We start from the raw sequence: 22747 nt of genomic DNA on the forward strand, positions 1-22747 counted from the left end.
GTAAAGTGGTCTGATACTCACATCTCTTTAAGAATTTTCCACAGTTTGTTGTGATCCACACAATCAAAGGCTTTGGTGTAGTCAATGAATCAGAGGAAGATGTTTTCCAGGAATTTCTTTGCTTTCTCTATGATCCAATGAATGTTGGCAATTTGATCTCTGGTTCCTCTGTCTCTTCTAAATTCAAGTTGTACACCTGGAAATTCTTGGTTCACATACTGTTGAAGCCTAGCTTGAAGGATTTTGAGCAATACCTTGCTAACATGTGAAATGAGCGCAATTGTGTGGTAGTTTGAACATTCTTTGGCATTGTCTTTCTTTGGGATTGGAATGAAAACTGACCTTTTCCAGTCCTGTGGCCACTGCTGAGTTTTCCAAATTTGCTGACATATTGCAGCAAATTGTAGCATTTGTACATATTGTAGCAGTTTAACAGGTTCATATTTTAGGATTTGAAACAGCTCAGCTGGAATTCCATCACTTCCACTAGCTTTGTTAGTTGTAATGCTTCCTAAGGCCCCCTCGATTTCAAGTTCCAGGATGTCTGGCTCTAGGTAAGTGATAACACCATTGTGGTTGTTCAGGTCATTAAGACCTTTTTTGTACAGTTCTTCTGTGTATTCTTGCCACCTCTTCTTAATCTCTTCTGTTCCTGTTAGGTCCTTACTGTTTCTGACCTTTACTGTGCCCATCCTTGCATGAAATGTTCCCATGGTCTCTCCAAATTTCTTGAAGCAATCCCTTGTCTTTCTATTGTTTTCTTCTATTTCTTTGCATTGTTCACTTGAGCAGGCTTTCTTATCTCTCCTTGATATTCTCTGGAACTCTGCATTCAGATGGATGTGTATCTTTCCCTTTCTCCCTTGCCTTTCACTTCTCTTGTTTTCTCAGTTATTTGTAAAGCCTCCTCAGACAACCACTTTGCCATCTTGCTTTTCTTTTTCTTTGGGATGGTTTTGGTCACAGTCTCCTGTACAATGTTATGAACCTCTGTCCATAGTTCTGTAGGCACTGTGTCTATCAGATCTAATCCCTTGAATCTATTTGTCACTTCCACTGGATAATCAGAAGGGATTTGCTTTAGGTCATACCTGAAGATCTAGTGGTTTTCCCTGACAAAACATGGTCCACTGGAGAAGGGAATGGTCGACCATTCCAGTATTCTTACTTTGAGAACCCCATGAACAGTATGAAAAAGTAAAATGAGGCTAGCAGGACAATTGAGAGAGGAGGCTGGGCCCTGCCCAGACCACATATTTCTCATTCTTGAAGCAGAAGACCTCTCTGACCACACATGCGCAGAAGGGCTCCTTGGAGGTCAAAAAGGAAGGGATGTAAAGTGATGCTAAGCTATCCACAGGCTTTTGCAGTAGTATCCACTTTGGCTAAGAGAGGACTGCACACATCGATCATCTTGAGATAGCCCAAATATGGACTGTGAACAGGGCAAATAAAAAATGACTCGCCAAAGGAAATCTGGACGAAATGCCCCATAAAATAGTTCAAACGGCCACGAGGGTGCAATTCAGTGACTCTCTCTTCGAGTCTGCCTGTGTGTCTATCCACACATACTGTAGTCTTTTTCCTGCTAATATTTACTTGCTTCCCTACTTTCTGTCATTGTAGACTTTTTCTCCTGCAGAACTGAGGGACAAAGGCCCTTGTCATTGACCACAGGTTTCGGGGCTCTAACCACCAAGACTAGGCCTCAGTCTCTGGCTGGGAACCCAAGCCTGCTGCAAGCTATTTTGGACCGAGACAACTGGAGATCAGTCCCAGAGGTCAGGGTGCCTGATGTGGGTAGGGACACTTCCCTCCCCAGGGAGAAGCTCTGTTATTTGTGAGATGCCATCCTGATGTGGGTCTCCTCACCGAGGGTGGGGACTTTGGTGAGACCATATCCTTGCCTCTCCCAGCTTCTTGATGTGCCTGGTTTACCCTTTGTTGCGGAGGAGTTGTTCAGCCAGTTTTCAGATTTTCTCTAAAGGGAATTGATTCATCTTCATCTGTAAATTTCTTGTGTCTGTGGAATGTGGGAAGTTTAGTATTTTCTTACACCTCCATCTTTAACTTCTCCTCATCCCTTATTTCTTGATAATTTATTTGTACTTGTTCAGTTGTTCAGTCATGTCCAACTCCTTGTGACCCCATGGACAGCGGCACGCCAGGCTCCTTCTTGTCCTTCACTATCTCCCTGAGTTTGCTCAAACTGATGTCCATTTGAGTCAGTGATGCCTTCCAAACCTAACTTCTTGGATTTTAACAACATCTTTGTTTCTGATGGAATCTGTAATCCAGTGTTTGTTTTGGAAATTGTTATGCTTATCAGATGTCTTTGGTTATTTTGACCTGTGAGCTCATTTTTCCATCGTGAGAGTGGAGGTTGGGGGGAGAGGGCTTGACAATTTTTGTTAGGCATCATCTACAGAAGAAAGCTGGACTCTAGTCCACTTGCCCCAGGGCGATAGGTAGAAACACATCGGTCCCAGAAACCATGTCAACCCAGTCAGAGTATCAGGAGTTCTCTAAGCATTGAGGGAAATTCCAGAGGTGGAATTCCTACGTGTTTTGAGCAGTGGCTGGCTGCCCGCACAGGCATTGAAGAGGAGCAAAGAATGACCTTGGCCTGTGGGCTTTTGAAGTGGCTCTGTGAAGCATGAATCATCCCATTGCTGTGAGCCCAGTTCTACTTAGGTCGGTTGGAAACAAGAGGAATTGAAACCATTTACCTCAGATTGGGACTTCAACTCATGTGCGGGGACTCAAACCTAGCCAGAATTCAGTTTAGGACTCAAACCCACATGGTGAGGACCTGAAATCAGCCAAAACCCACAGTCTTCCAACTGAGATCACACACCAGGTTTCAGGGCTTAATGAAGCTCGGGTGCTTGATGTCTTACTACAGAAAGAATCCAGTGAGAGACAATGAGATAGGCAAGAAGTGGATTTGTTTAGAGAGATGCACACCCTGCAGACGGGGTGGGGGACATCTCAGAAGGCAAGAGCGGCCTTGAAATATGGTGTGGTTAGCGTTTACAGGCTGGGTAACCTCAGAGGCTCAGTGCTTCCCCCTCAGGGCTTCCCTGGTGGCTCAGTGGGAAAGAATTTACCTGCAATGCAGGAGACCTGCTTTTGACCCCTGGGTTGGAAGGATCCCCTGAAGAAGGGAATGGCAACCCACTCCAGTATTCCTGGGGAATCCATGGACAGAGGAGCCTGGCCTCCATGGGGGTCACAAAAGGTCAAACACTTCTGAGCGACTTGCACTACTTGCAACTTCATAGGCTAATGAGTGGGAGGATTATTCCAGCTCTTTTGGGGAAGTGGTGGGGATTTCCAGGAATTGGGTCACTGCCCATTTTTTGGTCTTTGATGGCTGACCTTGGAACGGTCGCGGTGCCTGTGGGTCTGTCATCCAGCTTGCTGATGTGTTACAGGGAGCATATACTGAGGCTCACGGTCTAGTGGAAGTTGACTCATCGGCCGTCTTGGACGCATTTGGTTCTAATTAGTTTATGTTAAGTCCTAAGGCTGTGTCGCTCTTTCAAAGGTTGTGCCTTGCCCAGTTCCCTCCTGTTTCAGAATCATCTGTTGGACTGAATATTTTCTAAGAAAAAAAATCATCCCAAGACCAGACTACTGTGGCCTTGCTGAGTCATCATCTGGCAGATTTAGTTCCAGCTGTGGCTGTTGGATATTCCCTTTACTTTTCAGGCCGTAGTTTCCAGAGTTGCTCCACTCCATGTTTCTATGTCTGAATCACTGGATGTGAATGAATCTGTCTGTTTTGCATTTATAGCTTCACTTATTTAATAGCTGGCTTGAAGAAAAGTTATATTAATAGTAGAAACACCTCAAACCAGTCAGAACTTATCCTTACTATGTGGCAAATGTGCTATTCTGTTTCTTCTTTCTTACCGCCTGAGACTCACTAAAGTGATTTCATGATCCACTAATTGACTCCAGGCTGTAATGTGTAAAACATTGATTTGGAGGAAGGCAAAGGAAACCCACAGGCGTGCGTGCTAAGTCCCTCAGTCGTGTCCGACCCTTGCGACCCCATGGACTGTAGCCCGCCAGGCTCCTCTGTCCATGGGATTCTCCAGGCAGGAATACTGGAGTGGGTTGCCATTTTCCTCCTCCAGGGGATCTTCCCACCCAGGGATTGAACCCATGTCTCCTATGTCGCCCACACTGCAGGCAGATTCTTTAATTGCTGAGCCATAGGGGAACCCCCAAAGGAAACCCGCAGGCCGCTTCATGTGAGGGGGTGATTAAAAACAAAAATAGGAAAAAAAATAGGGGAGTTTACAGCTTAGGTTAAAATTAGCTGGTGAACATGATGAATGACCCCCCACCAGCTGTCCTCAGCTGGGAGGCTCTGCCCCTGCCCGTTCTCGGCGGGGGCAGCCACGATGGGAATGGGGGTACCCCTGTGCCACAGCCGTGTCCCAGGCTGCGCTGGGAGCCCAGCCAGCCAGCAGATTGACGTTCACCTCACAGCAACCTGTGGGTTTCCTCTGCTTCCTTCCAAGTTTGTTTTTCTAAAGTCAGGTTCAGGACCTATTCGTGGGTTGTGAAATCAATTTAGTGAGTCTCAGATAACATCAGGAAAAAAAAAAAAGAAATGGAGTGGAAAACAGCAGAGTACATTGTACGTAGTAAGGATAAGTATTGACCCGTTTGAAGTGTGCAGTGTATGCGTACATGCAGTGAATGGTGTGTGTGTGTGTGTGGTACATGGCATGTGGGAATATGTGTGTATGTGTATGTGGTGAATGTTGTGTGTGGTGTGTGTATTTTATGTGTGGTATGGTGTGTGTGTATGTGGTGAATGGTGTGTGGTATGTGAGTATCTGTGGTGTATGTGGTAAATGGTGTGTGGGAGTATGTGTGTGTATGTATGTGTGGTGAATGGTGTGTGTGTGCGTAAATGGCACGTGGAAATATGTGGCTATGTATATGTGGTGAATGGTGTGTGTGGTGTATTTTATGTGTGGTGTGGTGTGTGTGTGGTATACGGTGTGTGGGAGTATATGTGTGTATGTATGTGGGGTGAATGGTGTGAGTGTGTGTGGTATATGGTGTGTGGCAGTATGTGTGTACATGTATATGTGGTGAGTGGTGTATGTGGTATGTGTATTTTATGTGTGTATGTATGTGGGGTGAATGGTGTGAGTGTGTGTGGTATATGGTGTGTGGGAGTATGTGTGTACATGTATATGTGGTGAATGGTGTGTGTGTGTGTGTGTGTGTGTGGTATACGGTGTGTGGGAGTATATGTGTGTATGTATGTGGGGTGAATGGTGTGAGTGTATGTGGTATATGGTGTGTGGGAGTATGTGTGTACATGTATATGTGGTGAATGGTGTGTGTGTGTGTGTGGTATACGGTGTGTGGGAGTATATGTGTGTATGTATGTGGGGTGAATGGTGTGAGTGTGTGTGGTATACGGTGTGTGGGAGTATATGTGTGTATGTATGTGGGGTGAATGGTGTGAGTGTATGTGGTATATGGTGTGTGGGAGTATGTGTGTACATGTATATGTGGTGAATGGTGTGTGTGTGTGTGTGTGGTATACGGTGTGTGGGAGTATATGTGTGTATGTATGTGGGGTGAATGGTGTGAGTGTGTGTGGTATATGGTGTGTGGGAGTATATGTGTGTATGTATGTGGGGTGAATGGTGTGAGTGTGTGTGGTATATGGTGTGTGGCAGTATGTGTGTATGTATATGTGGTGAGTGGTGTATGTGGTATGTGTATTTTATGTGTGTATGTATGTGGGGTGAATGGTGTGAGTGTGTGTGGTATATGGTGTGTGGGAGTATGTGTGTACATGTATATGGGGTGAATGGTGTATGTGGTATGTGTATTTTATGTGTGTATGTATGTGTGGTAAGTGGTGTGGGGTGTGTGTGTGTATGTGTGTGTGTGTGTGTGCACTGTGTATGTGATAGGGATGTATTAGGATGTAATCAGAAGTGACTTTACCTTAAGGCTGATGGGGAAAATGTTCAAGTATTGGATTATGGGAAGTCATTCTGTCTTATACTAATATGTGGTTTGGCCTGAACTTTGTATGAACTAGAACAGCCTGACTCAAGGCGTGTCAAACATACACAGCACATCTCTAACCATTAAGGTCAAGAATATCCAGTTTGGTGAGAAGATAAATGACTCCCTTCCTATGTGTCCATGTTAACACTCCCTTGAAGATAAGATTCCCTTCCCAGATGCTAGGGCCCAGCCAGCTCACTGCATATGTAGTAAGCAGTCTCTTTTTTTAAAAAAATAAAAAATAAAAAATTTATAGTTTACACAAGACTTTTTCTTTACGCAAATAAGGACTATCTTTAAAAAATGTTATGGGGGATTTTTTTCATCAGCTCTTCATATAGTACAATCCTTTTGTTGAACTAAAGTTATACTGGCAATGAGAGTTTATGGATCCAAAGCAGACTTGAGCTTCTGATGTGAAAAATTTAACATTCATTCTAGTTCACTGATTAGTTGCAGAAACGAAACATCTGTCCAGATTTACACAATTCAGTAAAAAGTTGTCTCTTTTGAAACTGCAAAGGAATGTTCCTTGTCACGTTGGATGTATGTTCTTTGTTCTGACAAGGTATGAATTTGCTGATGACCATGATTCTATGCATCAATTTCTCGGAGCTACCAAGAGGCTGCCTCCAGGGCTACCACCCTCAGTTTGGCTCAAATAAAACTTTCTTCCGTTCCTTATTAGAGATTGATTATTGATTATTTGCACCAATAAGGCAAATGAGCTTGAATTTCGAGGGCCCTAGCCACTTGTGTTTAGAATGCCCCATTATTTTTTAAAGAGGGGAAAGCTTTATTTTCCTCAAACCCTGGGCCTGTTTCCAGTTGTGCAGTAGCAAGCTTTACTTCCTAGGTGTGCATGCTAAGTTGCTTCAGTCATCTCTGACTCTTTGTGAGCCCGCTAGGCTCCTCTGTCCATGGAATTCTCCAGGCAAGAATGCTGGAGTGGATTGCCATGCCCTCCTCCAGGGGACCTTCCTGACCCAGGGATGGAACCAGTGTCTCCTGCGTTGCAGGCAGATTCTTTACTGCTGAGTCACTGGGGAATCCCAAATGAAATATAATTCTCAATTTTTAGGTTGTGCATTTCTTTTCAGTCGTAAAGCCCAGGGAATGCACTTCCAGGAACATAGCATGCTACCACCACATTGAGTATTGACTTGTCCCTATGCTCTGTGTCTGCCACATAGCGGTCTCCAGACACCCTTACTCCATGTGGGCCTTGCTGCACAAGCCTCTCATGTGCTAAGTCCTCTCCTCATGTCAAGCCAAAGAGTCAGGAACTGCTGGGAAGGGGGTGTAAGATAGGTTCAAAGATGTGTTATGTTTTATACAACACAGGAAATATACTGTGTAATAACTGTAAATGGAGAGTAATCTTAGACAATGGTCTAAAATGTTTAAAAAATTAAATAAAAAATGTAATTTAAAAGAAGAGTCAGATGCTGTTATCACCCTCCTCATTTTATAGATGAGAAACCAAAGGCCCAGAGAGGTTAAGTAACTGGCTCAAAGTCACACGGTAAGTAGTCAAGCCAGGATTGTAACTTTAGGGTTTGGTTCCAGAGTCCCCTTTGCGACCACAATGTAGAAGACATTTGAGGGTTAAATGGGTTGTTAAGAGAACAGAACATGTAAAAGCCGTATGTAACCTAAGCTGATCTTTAAAGAGAAGGTTTGAATGAGCCCCCTGGGGGCTTCCTTGGTGGCTCAGCTTGGAAAGAGTCCACCTGCAATGCGGGAGGCCTGGGTTTGATCCCTGGGTTGGGAAGATCCCCTGGAGAAGGGAATGGCTTACCCACTCCAGCATTCTGGTCTGGAGAATTCTATTGGCTCTGTAGTCCATGGGGTCGCAGAGTTGGACACGACTGAATGACTTTCACTTCACTTCACTTGGGTGAGCCCCCAGATGGGGTGGGGAATGGGAGGTGGCCTGGGGGCTGGGGAGAGCTGGCTTTCTCTGCAAGTGTCACTGTGGAGCTGGGTGGGCTTCGAGGTGGCCTGGAGGTGGGGGAGCTCCAGGATGGAAGATGGGGCTCCAGTGGGGTGTGCACAGTATGTGACAAGTGGGGAAAAAGGGCGCACTCGGACATCAGAGAGGAACCACCCCCCGGCCCAGCACTGGAGAATCAATATCTGAAAGCACATGCTATGAGGCTCTTTGCTGTGGATTTTGTGATGGAACCACCGAGCCCTTCATCTTCTGCCATGATTCTTTCTGAAATGCTCACAGGGCTTTTTTTGTGTGAGCAGATTGCCCTGACAGAGCTCAGAGAAGTCTAAGGATGCAGGCCCAGTGGACTGACCTCATGAGTCACGACAGTGATGGGCCTGAGCCCATCACATGTGGACCTGCAAAGGCACAGGGTCCTAGCCAACTTCTGGGGTCTAGAATGAATGGCTGAGGGAATCAGCCTTGATTCAGTGCTCCCCTCTCATTTCACTGGGACTGCCCCTCATCCCAGAGCCCTGAGGGTTTGGAAAGACTGCCCTGCCTCTGGACCCAGACTCTAGTTTTTCATCTTTTTTATTAATTAAGTTATTTATATTTTGGGCTGCGTTGGGTCTTAGTTGCAGCACACGGGATCTTTGTTGTGGCCGGCGCGCTTAGCTGCCCTGTGGGATCCAGTTCACTGACCAGGAATGGAATCCTTGTCCCCTGCCTTGGAAGGTGGATTCTTAACCACTGAACCACCAGGGAAGTTCCCTAGCTTTTCATCTTTTATAAAAATTAGGCTCTACCTCCAATGTCCTGACGTGCCCAGCAGGTACAAGTAACCTTATGGTAAAGCAACTGCACTTTTAGCAAAGAACCCTAAGATCCCCTGGGGAAGGAGATGGCAACCCACTCTAGTATTCTTATCTGAAAAATTGCTTGGGCAGAAGAACCTGCTGGGCTACAGTCCGTGGGGTCACAAAGAGCAAAATTGAGCACCACACCTACTTTTAGCAGAGGATTGTCCTTTTCTGGTCATATTTGGGGTATTAGTAGTGAAAGTGAAAGTGAAGTCGCTCAGTCCTGTCCAACTCTTTGCGACCCCATGGACTGTTAGCTTACCAGGTTCCTCCATCCATGGGATTTTCCAGGCAAGCATACTGGAGTGGGTTGCCATTTCCTTCTCCAGGGGATCTTCTCAACCTAGGGATTGAACCCGGGTCTCCTGCATTGCAGACAGACACTTTACCATCTGAGCCACCAGGGAAGCCCCTAGTAATGGTGTATTTTGCATAAAGTCTCTGATACATGGAGGCATAAACCTGTATATACAAAATCTTTCTAACGATGTTTGTTTGCAATGAACTGATTGCTTAGTAAGATGACTTTGGAGGCATTTTTCATCCCTAAGATAACTCTTTAGACTGGGTAGACCACAGTTTAAGATGGCAGGGTGGGACCCAAGGTGGGTCTAGGAAGCAGTTAGCCTGACCACTCAGGACACCTGTCCCTGCCTTTGTTCCCTCACAGAAGCTCTAAATTAAGGGTGTATTACTGGACAGGACCCCATTTGCCTGGGGAGCGAAGGTACTCCACAGTAGGCAGGTTGCTCTTGTCTAACTGCATGGTTAATGAGGCCACCCCAGGCTCAGTGAAGTTTCTTATGTCACCCCAGGCTAGCCAAGCAGCAGAACTGTTCCAGCCTTGGGGCTATGAGCAGGGGTGGGGAAGGGGGAATCAGGAGGGAGGACAGAGTCCCTGAGACTGGGCTTGAGGATGTTCAGAGTGGCTTTTACCATCCTGGCCTTACCATCTGCCACTCCCCATTTGGTGAGTCAGGAACCCGACTGGGCCTCTGCAGATGACTGCCAGCTGCCCTGCTTGTGTCCTGAACTCACTAACTTTCTTCCGTATGTCTAGATGCGGGAACTTGCGTGGTTTTCCTAAGAGTGACTGGGTCTGGGCTTTCTATTAATTTGAGCACACCATTGATGCTTGCCAATATGGTGGTGGGGTGAAGACCTTTGAACCACCGGTTCATCGTTATGGGAGTGAAAACACCATAGGTGATTTAATTTTTAGAAAGCTATGAAAATGTTTAATGTACATATTTATTTTTAATATATATTATGTGGGCTTCCCAGGTGGCCTTAATGGTAAAAAACCCACCTGCAAATGAAGTAGACTTAAGAGACGCAGGTTTGATCCCTGGGTCGGGAAAATCCCCTAGAGGAGGGCACGGCAACCCACTCCAGTATTCTTGGCTTGAGAATCCCATGGACAGAGGAGCCTGGCGGGCTACGGTTGATAAGAGTTGCACAGAGTCGACTGAAGCGACTTAGCATGCATGCATGCATATGTAATATACACAGAATGAATATATAATATGTAATATATATAACATGTGGTCTTCCCTGGTGGCTCAGCAGTGAAGAATCTGCCTGTAATGGAGGAGCTGCAGGAGATGCAGGTTTGATCTCTGGGTGGGGAAGATCCTCCGGAGGAGGGCATGGTAACCCATTCCAGTATTCTTGTCTGGAGAATCCCATGGACAGAGGAGCCTGGTGGGCTACAGTCCATGGAGTCGCACAGAGTCGGACATGACTGAAGTGACTTAGCATGCATCCATATGTAATACATATGTAATGTATAAAGAGATATAGTTTATAATGTATTAGAATCATAAAAGTGTTTTCAGGGTTAAACAAACTGAAAGCAGGGCCGCTAGCTATTATGGGCTGAATTGTATCCCTTCCCCACCCCCTCCACCCTGCTCCAAATTCATACATCCAAGTCCTAACCCCCAGGCCGTCAGAATGTGACTGTATTTGGAAACAGGGCCTCTGAAGAGGCGATTAAGATAAAATGAAGTCAGTAGACTGGGCCCTAATCCAACATGACTGGCGCCCTGATGGGAGGAAATCAGGACTCGCACAGGGGAGCCCCTGTGAGGACACAGGCAGTAGACAGTCATCTACAAGCCAAGGAGAGATCAACCCTGCCAACACCTTCAATTCAGACTGCTGGCCTTCGGAACGGAGCAAGTAGATGTCTGTTGTTTAGACCCCAGTCTGGTACGCCGTTCGGGCAGTCTGGCCGGCTAGGTAGCCATCTTGTTCGTGTCTGTAGCATCCTTTAAGCTAGGGAAGGGCTCCCTCTGCTGTGTCTTTATGTTAAACACCAAATGCCCTGAACACAATGCATTTCGTGCTTGGACACCACAGAATTAAGAACCAAGTACTTAGATGCTTCTTTACAGAATCCTTTATAGAATCAAGAATACAGAATCCTCATCAAATTCTATACAGATTCCTTCACCTGTAAGTTCAGTTCAGCTCAATTCAGTCGCTCAGTCATGTCCAACTCTTTGCGACCACATGGACTGCAGCACGCCAGGCCTCCCTGTCCATCACCGTCTCCCGGAGTTTACCCAAACTCATGTCCATCGAGTCGGTGATGCCATCCAGCCATCTCATCCTCTGTCGTCCCCTTCTCCAACCCCTCCAGCATCATCGTCTTTTCCAATGAGTCAGCTCTTCTCATCAGGTGGCCAAAATATTGGAGTTTCAGCTTCAACATCAGTCCTTCCAATGAACACCCAGGACTGATCTCCCTTAGGATGGACTGGTTGGATCTCCTTGCAGTCCAAGGGACTCTCAGGAGTCTTCTCAACACCACAGTTCAAAAGTATCAATTCTTCTGTGCTCAGCTTTATTCACCGTCCAACTCTCACATCCATACATGACCACTGGAAAAACCATAGCCTTGACTAGATGGACCTTTTTTGACAAAGTAATGTCTCTGCTTTTTAATATGCTATCTAGGTTGGCCATAACTTTCCTTCTAAGGAGCAAGCATCTTTTAATTTTGTGGCTGCAATCACCACCTGCAGTGATTTTGGAGCCCCCCAAATAAGTAGGGGTGCTATTAAAAATATTCAGCAACTGGGGATGGGGTTTCTCCTATTGTGCCAGGTGTGGAGGAAGGGGTGGGGAGGCCCTGGGAGAGGGGCTGGGTGGCCTGGGCAGGCTCGGGAGGACGGAGTTGGAGAGAAAGACTACGCACCAACCCCTTATGGAAGATGTGGCCGTTCGGGGTATCCCGTTGAAGATCAGTTTGTAATCACATAAAATCTTTTTCTAGTACTTCCTTTATGAAACTGCAAATCTTTAACCTAGTTAGTGCTCCTAGAAATAGCCCTCAAGCAAGTACTCTTTGCTATGCAGGAAATCACTGTCTAGCTATGGTTTGTGGTTGTTCAACACACGTTCCTTGTAAGTCAGATTCATGCTACTGACCTCACCCTCCTTCTCGTGGACAAGTTCTGTGAATGATCCAGCAAGTCTGGAGACCAGGTCAGATGCATCACAGTTAGAGGGTGAAACTCTCCATCCCTCCCATCGCTACAAAACAGAGGGCAACCCAAGCAAATTGTGTTCCCCAAAGCTCCCAAGAGAATGGAAAGATCAGCCCCTAGATTGGTAGCACACGGTAAGTGTCCAATTAATCATTTTAAAATAAGCAAATAGTGACCAGACACCATGAAATGGAAACACTTGGCAGCCTGTGTTCCAAATGTGGATGATCACTTGGCTGTTGCAGATTATTTCTGCAAAGTGAAAGTTGTCTTCTGTTGTCCAGAGAGCAAATGAGAAAACAGAGGGTGAAAGCCCAGAACCTGTCCAGGCTCAGCCTCCATGACCCTGTCAGATACGTAGACTCAGCATTTCAAATAGGAACTTCCTGGCGTGTCCAGTCTGCTTGGAGTGAGGAGTGTGGTCAAGCTATTCTCCTTAGAAGGATAAGGAAGCTTCTAATGAGTCCTGACTTGAGCCTCCCATCCGCTCCACCACCCACGGATTCAGGAAGCGGTACTGAGTGCAGGCCATGTGCAGGAGTTACTGCAGTGAGCATGACAGACACACATCCTTCTTTCTGCGAGCTTACATGCTCATGCAAAGGACAATCACACACACACGTGCTGTAATCGTGATGAGGCAAATTAGGGAGAAATACAGGGTGACATGAGCCTGGAAAAATGGGAGCAACTTCCAGCTGTGAGGGGCTGGGAGGGTTTACCAGGGACAGTCATCTCTAAGGCGAGGCTTGGTGGGGGAGGCGGAGCGGGTGTGGGGTGGGGAAGCCTTTCGCCTTGGGTAAGTGTCTAAAGCAGCAGCACCCTCACAGCAGACTCGGGGGCGGCACGCGGGGCTCGAGTCCACGTGTGGGGACATGGGTTTGCTCAGTCCCCGAGAAGATGCCCATTCTTTGGTTGTCCTAGTCCAGAGGAAGATGTCTTTACCAAACTGGTACAAGGGGACCTTCGGGCTGGTGGGACCTGAAGCCTGGCTCATTCAGGGAACTGAAAATATGATGGATCATGAAGAGCTAAAACCTCTTGGTCAGTTACCAGCTGCTCCTCATAAATGATGGTCCTCAGCTTTTTACATGTCCTGGACTCTCTGCTCAGGTAAAGCCCCTCTCCAACCACTGATCTTGCCCCTTAGGGAGGTATTGCTTATTCCCCTGCATAAGCTCTCATCTCCTCTGGATCTAACCAAATGCCTTATCTGCTTACATCCCATTAGAATCACCTGAGACCTGGGTTTGTTGCTGTCACCACCCTATGCCCAGCACAAAGCACATAGAAGGTGTTCAGCTAAATGTGTAGCTGAATGAATGGATCTGTTTCCAAACACACGGGGACCTCTCTATGGGAACAGTTGTGCCTGAATGCAGACTTCATTATAACACGCACTTAGTAGTGACTTCCGTGCACACTATTCACAGCCATCAAAGGGGATACATGCTCTTAATTTCTAACATTCCACCTCTCTGGGACTTACATCAGCCCTCCAGATGCCACCAAGAACAAAATAAAGCCATCTCAGAAAACAACACCCTGACGACCATGCTCTGAATACTGCAGAAACAACCGTCGGTATTCTCTGTCCTAGCTTACTAACCCTTATTTTACAAACAGTGATAACTGATATTCACTCTCTCTTGTCCTAGGCTCCTGAAGAATAGAAACTGTAAAAGGATAGCCTGGGTCATGGATCGAAGAGCGGAAAGAAGGAAAAGAGGAAGCTAGCAGGGTTAGACTCTTGGATGACATTGACAAAGAATTGCTAATCTACCATCATCGTCAATTGGGGCTTGAGAAAGATCTTACCTGGCTCAAAGCAGGGTTAGCTCAGACACAGCTGCTGCTGTTGGGGACCTCAGCACAATACTCTTTCAGAGATACATGTCTTGTACACGGTTCTGCTTTTCTGTCCTGGTCCATCCTCGGTCATTGCCCCTTTGGCTTGACCATTAGCTGCCAGCCGCCCTGGCTTCCTTCTGTTTCCTCCTCCTCAGCCCTTGCCTCCGAGACACCATGGAACCAACACATTCTGATTGCATGCAAAAAAAACCCCCTGTATACCAACCATTAAGCCACCTGATGTGAAGAGCCCACTCATTGGGAAAGACCCTGATGCTGGAAAAGATTGAGGGCAGGAGGAAAAGGGGGTGACAGACAATGAGATGGTTGGATGGCATCATCGACTCAGTAGACATGAGTTTGAACAAACCCCAGGAGATGGTGAAGGACAAGGAAGCCTGGCATGCTGCAGTCCATGGGGTTGCAAAGAGTTGGACACAACTGAACGACCGAAAAACAACAGCAATAACCATCAAGCATTTGGTTCTCAATTTCTAATTAGCTGTAACTTGGTGATTACACAACCTTGAACAACATAATTTCCTCTGACTATAAGAAGAGATGCTTAAAACTGAGAAATTTTTTGCTTATGCCATTTTTCTTTTTCTGGCATCTGCCTGTGGTTCAGCTGCCATATTTTAACTTCTCCTTTCTCAAAGGGTCAACTCAACGCTGCTGCCTTGTTCCTTCTAAATGTGTTCCCACTTCTACCCACAATCCAAAGTTCACTGGTACTTCTCTTATCCCCCTCTCAGCCAGGCTCCTTCCTTGGGCTCTGTCCTAAAGTAACTTCATTGCTGTTTCAAAGATGCCAAATCACCCCAACTTGTATAATTTCCATTTTCTGCACTTAGATCATACTTTTTTTTTTAACTAATATTTGTTGTTGTTGTTCAGTTGCTCAGTTGAGTCCAACTCTTTGCCATCCCATGGACTGCAGCATGCCAGTCTTCTTTGGCCTTCACCATCTCCTGGAACTTGCTGAAGCTCATGTCCATTGAGTCGATGATGCCATCCAACCATCTCATCCTCTGTTGTCCTCTTCTCCTCCTGCCTTTTATCTTTCCCAGAATCAGCATCTTTTCTAATGAGTCAACTCTTCGCATCTGGTGGCCAAAGTATTGCAGCTTCAGCCTCAACCCTTCCAGTGAACATTCAAGTTTCATTTCCTTTAGGATTGACCGGTTTGATCTCCTTGGAGTCCAAGGGACTCTCAAGAATCTTCTGCAACATCAGAGTTTGAAAAAAAAATACTTTGCTAATATTAGTAAAAATTCACATTTTTACTAATACATCAGAAAATATTTAGTTACTTTGTATTTATGTGCCCTGAATTCTGTAAAGCGTAGTCAGAGAGATAGACTGGAAAACCCAATCTTGCCAACTAGAGTCATCTCAGCGGGTGTGAATACAGGAAAGCTTGAGATATGCAGCCTGGAGCACCTGGCCCTGGGTCAGGGCGCTGCACCTCTCTCCTCAGGGATGCAGGGGAACATGGTATTTCTAGCTATGATGCTTTTCCACAGTCTTGGGGGTGCTCTACCCCTTTCCCCATCAAAAATATTTAGGGAATGACGGGATAATATCAAAGGGACAATCATTAAAAAAATCTTGATTTTATATTGGAGTATAGTTGATTAACAATGTTGTGTTAGTTTCAGGTATACAAGGACAGAAAAGTGATTCAGTTCTACACATACACATATCCATTCTTTTAAAAATTCTTTTCCCATTTAGGTTATTACAGAGTACTGAGCAGACTTCCCTGTGCTGTCCACTAGGTCCCTGTTGGTTGTTTATTTCAAATATAGCAGTGTGTCCATGTCTATCCCCAACTCGAAATCTATCCTTCCAACTACCCTTGCCCACAAGTTAACCATAAGTTCCTTTTCTAGGTCTGTGAGACTGTTTCTGTTTTGTATATAAGTTCCTTTGTATTATTTGCTTTTTAAGATTCTCATATGAGCGATATCATATATTAGTCTTTGTCTGGCTTATGTCACTTCGTGTGATAATTCCAAGTCCATGCATGTTGCTGCGAATGGCAGCATTTCATTCTTTTTAATGGTGAGTAATATTCCTTTGTGTATATATACAGCATCTTCTTTATTCATTCATCTGTCGATGGACATTTGGATCACGTCCACATTTTGGCTATTGTGAACAGTACTGCTATGAACATTGGGGGGGTGCATGTATCCTTTCACACCTTGTTTTTTGCTGGATATATGCCCAGGAGTGGGGTTGCTGGATTATATGGTAGTTCTATTTTTAGTTTTTTAAGGAGCTTCCACTCCATCCTCCATAGTGGCTGCACCAATTTACATTCCCATCAACAGTGTCGGAATGTTCAAAGGGACCGCTGTAAATATTCTGTCCTCCATTTCTCAGAGGAGTCATCGTTTTGAAATGGTGATGGTAACAAATCACCATATCACACCTTACACTGAGCTTCATTCATGCAGCTTAGGGAGCTGTGACTGAGTATGACTGGCCAAGATAGGGCTGTTTTCTGAGTGCAGATCACACTTTAGAGAAATAAATTGAGTTCTTGAACTGCCTTTGCTTCCAAAAGCTGACTACACTTAGCAGGATGACGCTGCGCTGACAGATAAGCCTTGAAAAGGGGCGTTTGCCGTCGTGTTCGTGGTCGATTGTGGTCCCTCCTTACTCAGGAGGACTGTGTGAACATGAATGTTTGCTCCTTCAAGCTCGAAGGTTGGAACTGTCATTTCTCTGACTCTCTGAGTTCCATTTCCTTGGGCTGAGACATGGGGATCTTAATTCCCACCGCACAAGGGCTGTGGTAGAAATTCAATAAAAAGAATTCTATGAGAGCCCTTAGCACTGGGCTGGCATTAAGTGGTGGCTTGATAAATATTCTGCTGAGTGGGCAAAAGATGGTGTTTGCTTAGGAGTCCGCCATACAATGTTTCTTGATAAAAGTGCACAAGTGCTGTCTCCCAGTGACGTCTTGCTAAAATAAGAGCAGGTGGAAACTGTCTAAAGTGGAATTGCGTTTAGAAAAGACGTGTCCATTATCATTGTTTTACAGGCTTTAGTTAATTCCGTGTGTTCCTTGTTTGCATTCTTTTCCAGGAATTGTTCGGTGGGTGAACTTTGTGAGCTGGGGGCTGTGATAATTAGACCAAGGTCATGCGTCTGTCCCCTGTGGGCCAGTTAGCTCAGCTAGGCTCCATGTCCACACACATTGATCTTAACCCAGCTGGCAGACTCGCAAACGTGTGACCACGTCCCCAAGGACACAGGGGGGTGGGTTTCTGAGGATCTGGTGAACAACTCTTGCCTGCGGGAGGAGCAACCCCCAGCAGCTCTCTGCTACGGCGATTGTGACGGGGAGGTGGCGCTGTTTCTCAAGGAAGGACGGCATGGGCTGCCTTCACCTTATTTTCCAGGCCAGTATGAAATGACAGACTCTCAGAGTTACTGCTAAGGTAATTTGGTTCAATTCTCTCATTTTTCCAAGCAAGGAAATTGAGATCCAGAGATGGACAACTCTTGCCTGAAGCCAAACCACAGAAGCAAGGCTGGATACAGGTCTTCCAGGTGATACACTTTTGTAATTTTCACTAAGGGTTTCCTGGTCCGAATGATATTAAGCAATTAATAGTGCTTACAACAAAACAGAATGAATCACTGATACCTAAACTGGTGATGTTTCCAAAGAGTTATAATGTCATTGAATTTCAAATGTCTGTTATTTCTAATCACAGGCCAGGTTGGATCTATTTTGGTTTTTTATTATACAAGGTATTTGTATGTATCTGTGTTTCAATGGATGATTTATTTTTCTCTTCCACACAAATGAAAGAAGGAAAATGATTGGTATGGGTGAATTGTATTCTATACTGACTTGTTTGGGAAACGTAAACATGATTTCTCTTTAAATGATCACGACTAAGACGACATGTGGGTTTCTAAAAGGTGTTCGTGAATAGAAGGCTGATAATGAAAATACTTCCCAGGTAGCTATTTTTAGCCCCTTTCCTAATTCATGGAAAGTGAAGCACATCAGGGAGTGGATATAGTAGGAACATCCCCACAGGCACGCACAGAATCAAAATTTAATCTTTTAAAAGGTTTCCACTGTGGAAATCCCTTTTTTTTTTTTTTTTAAGTAAGCTTTTGCTTACTTTCCAGGGAGACTGAGAACTGATGGAAGTGAGAGAGCTGAGTCCTCCAACCTCACGATGGGCCTTGTTACATGCGACCAGTGTGGTCCTCCAGGTGTTAGGAGCCCGTCTCACAGAATTCAAGGCAGGGCCTATGCCCCTGCTCTTGGCACCAGTTAAAACGTCTCTTGAGATCCTGAACGAATAGGAGACATTATCCCAGGGTGGGCGTGGGATGATCTGGGACGCTGGGATTCACATACATACACTATTGATACAACGTGTAACACAGATGACTGATGAGAGCCTGCTTTGCAGCTCAGAGAGCGCTCCTCAGTGCTCTGTGGGGGCCTAAACAGAAAGGAAGTCCCCCCAAAAGGAGGGGATATGTGCAAGTGTATAGCTGATTCACTTTTCCGTACAGTAAAAATTAAGGCAATGTTATAAAGCAACTAAACTCCAATAAAAATTAATAAAAAATAAATTGAAGAAAAGACAGCCTCCCAGTGAGAGTGGCATCTTTTCCCCCATTCACCTTGGAGAGATGGTGTTTACTAGTTCTGTATTTGTTTTTTCCTTCAGAAATAAGGTAATCTAATAAACTTTGCCAACAAAGGTCCGTCTAGTCAAGGTTATGGTTTTTCCAGTAGTCATGTATGGATGTGAGACTTGGACTATAAAGAAAGCTGAGCACCAAAGAATTGATGCTTTTGAACTGTGGTGTTGGAGAAGACTCTTGAGAGTCTGTTGGACTGCAAGGAGATCCAACCAGTCCATCCTAAAGGAAATCAGTCCTGGGTGTTCATTGGAAGGACTGATGCTGAAGCTGAAACTCCAATACTTTGGCCTCCTCATGCGAAGAGTTGACTCACTGGAAAAGACCCTGATGCTGGGGATGACTAAAAGGGGGAGGAGAAGGGGACGACAGAGGATGAGATGGTTGGATGGCATCACTGACTCGATGGGCATGAGTTTGGGTGGACTCTGGGAGTTGGTGATGGACAGGGAAGCCTGGCGTGCTGCAGTCCATGGGGTCTCAAAGAGTTGGACACGACTGAGCGACTTTCACATTCGTGTCATAGAATGATAAGCTATGGAAGACAATAAGGCAGGGAAAGGGGGTGGGAGTGTGGGAATGAAGGGTCCAAAGGCATATGGGATGATCAGGGAAGGACTCTCCCGTGAGCAGGGCCTCTGAGCAGAGAGGGGAGGGAGGTGAAGGCAGGAATGTGTTGGGGAGGGGCTGGGAAAACCCTCTGTGGCCCTCCTCTAAAGTCACTTCGTGGGTCACTGGGTGGGAGGGTTGCCAGATTTAGCAAATAAAAAGACAAGATGCCCTGCATTTCTGAATTTGAATTTGAGGTTGAATTTCAGATCTATAACAACTTTTTGGTATAATATACCAACTTTTTATAATATATGTATATATAATTTAGTACCTGTGTTAGTACATCTTTGTCCTAAATTACAGTGTATATATATTTCAGTATGTCCCATGCCATATTTGGGAAATATTCATACTAAAAATATTTTGCCATTTATCTGAAATAGTATATATAATATGCATAATAAATAATACATATTTATTTGAAATGTAGCATATACCCATCAAGTTGGACTGGGTATCCTGTATTTTATCTGTGACCAGTGGGCCCAGAACAGGCCATGGCTGGAGGAGGCGGCTTTCCCTGCAGAATCACTATTTCCTTTCTCCATCAACCCACAGCTTGCTTCCCAGGCCTTGGCCAGAGGCACCCGGGAAGCAGTGGCTTTTCCCAACCTTATTTTGTTACCCCCACAGGTGACGCCTGGACAGGGTTCTCCTGAACCTGTCTTCTGCAGTCAGAAAAGAATTTTCTGAGCTAAATTCTCCTAAAAAGTCTTTCCTAGTAAAAAAAAAAGAAAAGTGAAACAAAACACCCACACCTTACAATACCTCTAGCTACACATAGCTTTGTGACTGTATTAGTCATCACCTACTGGAAAAAAACTGTTAATCGTTCCTTTGTCCATCTAGTATCTATGGGAGAATCTCTTGATTTATTTGCAGGCAACCTCTATACAATGTGTCATTTGCAGTTTTCCAAGTGCTGTTTTCAAGGGGGCGAGTGGGCCAGTGGCCCATCCCACTGCTTCCCAGAAGAATGTAGGGCATAACATCCCTCTCTCTGTGCTCAGAGTCAAGCCATAACCCTTCCACATTTTTAAAGATATTTATTTATTTAACTTTTATTGTGCTAGGTCTTTGTTGCTGTGTGGCCTTCAGCAGTTGCAACACTCGGGCTTGGTTGCTCCGCAGCATTTGAGATCTTCCCAGACCAGGGATTGAACCCTCATCTCCTGCATTGGCAGGCAGATTCCTTACCACTGAGCCTCCAGGGAAACCCCTTCCACATTTTTAAAATCAAAATTAAAGTCATTTGTTTAATCAACTGCTTATCCAACCTTTGAATATCTATTGCGTCCATGGTCAAAAGGATAAAGTGATGCTCTCTTACCCTAAGGATCATTGAGGCCAGGGGTCCCCAACCTCCTGTAGCCCCCGGTGGCTCAGATGGTAAAGAATCTGCCTGCAATCCAGGAGACCCGGGTTCACTCCCTGGGTTGGGAAGATCCTTTGGAGAAGGAAATGGCAACCCACGCCAATATTCTTGCCTGGAGAATCCCATGGATAGAGGAGCCTGGCGGGCTGCAGTCCATGGGGTCACACAGAGCTGGACACGACTGAGCGACTAACACTTTCACTTTCCTCACCCTGCAGCATCTAAGGCTGATGATGTGAGGTGGAACTGTAATAATAATAATAATGTCATCATCATCATAATACTTGTAATAATGTAATATTACATGTGATAATAATAATAATAGACATAAAGTGCGCAGTAAATGAAATGTGCCTGAATCATCCTGGACCTAGTCTTAGGAAAACTGTCTCCACAAAACCAGGGTCTGGTGCCAAAAAAACGGGACTGCTGCTTTGGACCCTGCCTGCCTCCACATTTAAATAAGGGGAAGTCATCCTCTTGTTCTTTATTGATCTATTTTACACCAAACCAACTGGCAGCCACAACAGTGCTGTGTCAGTCAGCTCAGCCACCCAGTCGTGTCCGACTCTTTGCGACCCCGTGGACTGCAGCACGCCAGGCCTCCCTGTCCATCACCAGCTCCCGGAGCTATGTCACTTTTCAGTAATTAGCTCTTACAGAGCCCGAGTTTGAGGAAAGACAGTTCTAGAACTAGAAGCTTCTGTGCTTTCTCACGAGGGGAAGGATGACTAAACAGCCTACCTGGTTTAGCCAGGATAATCTGAGGGGCCACTTTGGTGTCTTCCCTTCTGTTTCTGATCACTTGCCGTCGCAAGTTGCAACCATTCATAACACCCAACGAAACAAATTTCAGTTGCATTTTGTAATAACAAGAGTTGTTTTTTATTTTAAACTATTTTGTATCAGGGCATAGCCAATTAACAAACCATGATGTCATAGTTGCAGGTGAATAGCTGAGGGACTCAGCCACACATACACATGTATCCATTTTCTCCCAAACTCCCCTCCAATTCAGGCTGCCAGGGAACATGAGCAGAGTTCGCTGCACTATCAGGTAGGTCCTTGTTGGTTATTCATTTTTAAATACAGCAGTGTGCACACACCCACCCAAACTCCCCAACTATCCCTTCCCTCCATCCTCCCACTATCCTCCCCAGCTCGCCACAACCACAAGCTCGTACAATAACAAGGGCTGCTTAAGAGAGGTCACAGCTGGTGTTAGAAATAGAACTGCCTCTCTTTCTCCTGACTCGGGACAGTGGCTGGCAGCAGGGACTCGGTGGCCTGTTGTAATGAATTTCTAGATCCTTCTCTGTATGTGTCACAGGTCCTGGGGTAGGCCTGGACTGAGCCAGACAACGGGATAACTTTGATTGAAGTGTTTTGTACAAGTAACACCAGCACTGTGAACTCAGCTTGAAAATAGTTGCAAAGACATTGATTCTAAAGTACCCCTGAAGGTGACAGTTTTTCCCATGTAATTAGGAATATACCTTATCTTTGTTTCTTGTGCTCAGTTTTCAGTGAACACGAGAAGGCCTATCTGAAAAGAAATTAATTTGCTGTTTACATTAATTTGTGGCTTTATTGGAGGTGCAAGCAGATGTAGACACTGTCTGCTCTTGTTTATTGTGCCAGAGTATTTCTGTTGGGTCAGCTGATTTGCAATTCTAAAAACTAGTTTCAAAATTTGGGATTGTGAATTAGATTAGCGTATGTGTTGCATTTGTATTTTTCACATTCTACAGGCTTTTCTACTCATTAGTTATGGACTTAAATTTGTGAAACTGGTACTCTTTGATAGAAACTTCAGGATGAAAGTAGAACACTCTATAAAAATGGAAAACAGGAAAACTACCACCAA

This window comes from Cervus canadensis, chromosome 27, assembly GCF_019320065.1.
Source record: "Cervus canadensis isolate Bull #8, Minnesota chromosome 27, ASM1932006v1, whole genome shotgun sequence".
NCBI lineage: Eukaryota > Metazoa > Chordata > Mammalia > Artiodactyla > Cervidae > Cervus > Cervus canadensis.